Source organism: Ixodes scapularis, unplaced genomic scaffold (assembly GCF_016920785.2).
Source record: "Ixodes scapularis isolate PalLabHiFi unplaced genomic scaffold, ASM1692078v2 ptg001857l_1___fragment_3__unscaffolded, whole genome shotgun sequence".
NCBI classification, from domain to species: Eukaryota; Metazoa; Arthropoda; class Arachnida; order Ixodida; family Ixodidae; genus Ixodes; species Ixodes scapularis.
Genome location: NW_024610201.1, coordinates 210201 through 215125, shown reverse-complemented (window position 1 = coordinate 215125; position 4925 = coordinate 210201).

Sequence of the window (4925 nt, the reverse complement as noted above, 5' to 3'; positions counted from 1 at the left end):
TGCATTCTTTAAACACGACTAATGTCTTTCACAATGCATGTTACATCCTGGCAGTTCGAGCTCCGAACGACGTGCACATTATTTTTGCTGTAAGGAAAACACTTCTCTTTTCTCGCAAACACCTGTTATTTATGAACGGTATTTGTAAAAATATTAATGTGCTCGAAATTTGAAGATTCGTTTGGCATAACCAGAACGCGGAGTTCCAAAAGTACAGCAGACGTGTCCAGCCACTTCTCTTAGCGTGATGGTAAAAATTTGCATTTAGGGCGCCAGACTAAGTGTTAAAATGAAATGCTTATCACTGGCGTGTAGGCACGGATGACCCACCTTGTTTTTCGCGCTTCAGTCTATGCTTCATCTCCGACCATATCTGAAGTGCTCGGCACCCAGCTAGCTGCTCAGAGTAACAACCTGGGTGTTGTTTTTTCGGCGGTCGGAAGTTTCGTCTGTATCTAGTCCGTACAGACATGAAAATGACTTATAGCGGCTAGTGGGGGTGGACATCAGCTCCCGCCTGCTAATCTGCTGTGATGGATGGACAGTATACACAAAACTGTTTTAGAGCAGCTTGCAATTTTCTAAAAGCCGCAAACTTGTCCTGAGCTTTTATTTGCCGACACATAAGGCAGGGACACGACGTGTGTAGCCTGATGCTCTACTGTGTCACTCACGCCCACGACGGCTGCCGTGCGCCTGCTGAACGTTTTTTTTTTTTGTTTTTTGTTTTTTTTTTGCCTCAAATTATTTTAATAACAACTCATCTCACTGCAAGCGCGAGAAGGCATGATCACGGTGCGTTTTTGGACTGCTCCTAAACCAGCCGGTGCGTCCGACTCTCCAGCGTCTGACGTTACCATGATCCGCGCTAGAACGTCCGCCGTATGTTTAGAAGTCCTCCTACCGTGTACGTCCGCCGTATATTTAGGCACAGCGATGTACTACGTCAAAACTTTAGCATTAGTGAAACCTAATCCGTCCGCCCTAGTGCTAGCAGAAGCTGGAGGTAGAACATGCGCGTGCAATAAATATGCACGTAACGTCATTCCCGGTCGTATCTCTAGTTTACGTTCTACAAGCTTTGGGTTCGCCGTCTGAGTTGCACACCACAGAATTCGTAGTTCGAGGGAACTAGTAAATAGAAATAACCTTCAGTACCCAGCAATGGCGACACTTTGCATTATATGCTCGGATGTTAGCCACTGCTAACCAGGCGCACACGAAATGTGGGAAATATTCAAATTCAAATTCGTTTATTTTTGCCACAAACGGTACATTCGTGACAGGGGCGCTGGAAAAAAAGCCGCAGATCTGCAGCTTGACGAGTCCCAGCGCCCCAGAACAAGGTAAAAGCGGCACCGGCACATACAGACAAAAAAGAAGGAATATGCGCACACATACATAGGCATACACATATACCGAGGATAAACACGAGAAAAACATAAAGAATTCAACTTCGCAATCAACAGTATACAAAAAAGCGGTGGTTACTTATTATAAAGCTTTTTGAATGGAACAATGACTAACGGAGTGCATTTCAATATCACGGGAAAACGGGGTGTGTAATAAAAGTGGTAACTGGTGGCGATATCTTTGTGGACCAAAATTTTTATCCTTGAAAAGGGAATACGCCAGGGGGGCCTACGTCGGGATGGATATACAGACTCGTTTGCTTCTAGATTACCAAGATCTAAAAAAATGACATTATTTTCTCTTACGGATCGTTGATAATTAGCTATCAGTCTATGTGCATACAAACTGGTTATATCAATGACTTTATGTTTTTCAAAAAGAGGAAGGGAATGATAGTCACGTGGAACATTTTCGATTATCCTGAATGCCTTTTTCTGTAATAGGCGTAATTTGTTAATGTTGCCCTTTGTAGTCGAACCCCATACCAGGTGGGAGTAGCGGAGCACAGGGTAAAACAGAGCATTGTAAATTAGTTTTTAATATTTACCGGAAGTATGTGCCTGAATTTATTCAGTATTCCGACAACTTTGCATAGCTTTTTATGAACATAGGCAACATGATTATTCCAGGACATGTTACAAGAAAATATTACTCCCAACGTCTTTATACTATCGACGCACTCTATCGCACAATCCCCCCAAAACAAATCGCGTGACAACCTAATGCGTGGTCCTGGACACTGAAATAAAACTGCCTTTGGTTTTGATGTGTTAATAACAAGGGAATTCATAACTACCCACGATTTTAATTTATTTAAAAAATAATTCGCTTTGAAAGTGAGCACCCCTTCCCTAGAATCAGAAAAAAAATATGCTGGTATCATCCGCGTATATAATAAATTTAGCAGTCCTTTCAATATTTACAATATCATTAACATAAGTGATAAACAATAATGGGCCCAGAATACCTACGTGAGGGACCCCGGAACTAATGCATTGCATAGAAGATCTGTTATAATTAATTTGAACGTATTGGGAACGGTACTGTAAATGGGACGAAATGAGTGCTAATGGAACTCCTCTAATACCATAACAATCTAATTTATCTAGAAGAGTTCTGTGATTTGACCGGTCAAATGCTTTACTGAAATCTACAAAGATCCCCAACGTTAAAAGTTTACTCTCGAAATTTTCTAATATTGTCTCTTTTTGTACTAATAGAGCAGTTTCTGTAGACCTACACCTTCTGAAACCGAATTGCGAGTCCGTCAACACAGAATATTTTCCAAAAAAGTTTAATAGTCGAGAATATATTATCTTTTCTATTGGTTTCGAAAATACAGGAGGAATCGATATGGGGCGATAATTACTCTTGTCATTTTTATCCCCACATTTATAGAGGACAGAAGCTTTAGCCACTTGCATGTTTTTAGGAAATATACTAGATGATAATATGAGATTATACAAATGAGTTATGCATGGTAATATCAAATCTAGTACAAATTTAACAGGTTTGATTAAGAGGTCATCACAATCACGACTACGGCTATTTTTCATATTCATGAACACCGAGGACACTTCTGCAGTATCTGTGGGATTCAATCAATCAATCAATCAATCAATGTTTATTTTTCTCTTGTGCTAACCAGTCTTGTACACGTTACTAAAAAAAGTAATCGATTACAATCACTATTACTCTTGGCTGAAAAGTATTCGATTAGATTACTTGATTACTCGTCGGCAAAAGTAATTGGACATTACTTAAAGAAGTAATCGTTACTTTTCCGATTACTATATTGTGTGAAGACACATCTTTAGCGCTCATAACAATGAACTACTTCCAACCTATATTTCACATTTGCACAAGTATTGAAGAATAAAAACTGGCTCGCTCTTCGTGGTCGTTGCACCTTCACTATGCGGACACAATTAAGCATAGAATTCGTTTGAAGACGTTTAATGATTTGGGCGTTCGCCAGTGTGTGTTTGTGTGTGTGTGGGGGGGGGGGGGGGGGAGCGGAGGGGGTTCTAGATCTTGTTAAGCTTACGCAAGGGTTGTCGCTCAAAGTTCGGGTCGCTCATTTTATTATTCACATCTGGATGAGCTCGCATGTTATACAAAAGAGCAGCAGCTGCAGGATTTGAAACGATCATGTGTAGTATCCATAAGCGGGAGAGATCGCCCCGACCACTTCTCAACTCGAAACATTGCTTGTCACAAAGACCACGTAGGGGAAATATTTCAACCGCCTTTGTTATATTTCGCATCCGCTTTAGGCATTCTTCGGTTCTGGTTCTCCTACGGGCTGCGAGTAGGTACCATAAGCAGGATTTTTGTTATTTTTTATTTCTGTGTGTGTGTGCGTGAGGGTGCTAGTTTTAACGAAGGACTCACAAAGCTACATTCTGCTTCCTCAAACTTCGCCCTGAATGGCCTTTGTCACGCACTGTGGCTTGCCTAAGGCTTCCTACTCCCAGTCCGAGGTCGAAAAAAAAAGGACATTCCACAGAAACTGTACATAGAAAGAGATTGACCTCGCTTCCTACAGCTCCGCAAAAATCTTTCTTTTTTCCGTCGGAAAAAAAAAAAAGCAAATTTTATTTTTGTCATTGCATAAAAAAAAGGCGTGTGCCAGGGGGGGGGGGGGTGTCCCGTGGACAAATTGTAACGGTTACAAGTAAATTTATTACTTCAAAAAGTAAGCAGATTACTCTTGTGATTACTGCCTAATAAAAGTAATCAGCTGATTACAAAATTACTCCAAAAAATAATCGATTACTTGTAATTTGATTACTTGTAATGCGTACGGTACAAGTCTGGTGCTAACCAACAGCTCGAAAGCCTACTGGGTTAAGCACACACAATTGAAATACACCCAAAATACAGAGTAAACAAAATAAAGAGTAAAGAGTTAAAAAAAGTAAAGATTCAAAAACATAGTTTCGCTAGTGCGGGAGACGTTATCTTTGGCATTACTATTGTAAGTGCTATTCCCGACACTCACAAAGTAATCATTGAATTTATCTGCAAGTTCACTGCCGGAAATAATTTCATTGTTTATAGTCATGTTAACGACGGCTGTATCTTTAGATTGGCTACGCAGAAAAGAATGCAGTTGCTTCCAGACTATATCGGGCTGCCTTAAACAGGATGAGTCGAACTTAGCCGCGTAATAAAGTTGTTTAGCTTGTCTTAATTGAGCGTTAACAAAATTTCTGAACTTTTTGAATTCGCGTAATTTTTCTTCGTCTCGTGTTTTCACAAAAGAGTCATAAAGTGCGTTTTTCTTTTTAATGAGTTTCAAAAGGTGACCATTTACCCACGGCTTCCTAGCTTTCTTGTTTGGACGGATACATTTGATTGGAAATGAAGTGAAGTAAGCATTTCTGGAAGTACTTATAAAAAAATCGTAGCACTCATCAGCATCTGTTGAACGAAACATAGGACTCCAGTCTGTATTCCTCCAGTGTCCTAGAACTTATGTCTTGAGACATTGTTGAAAAGTTTGAAAC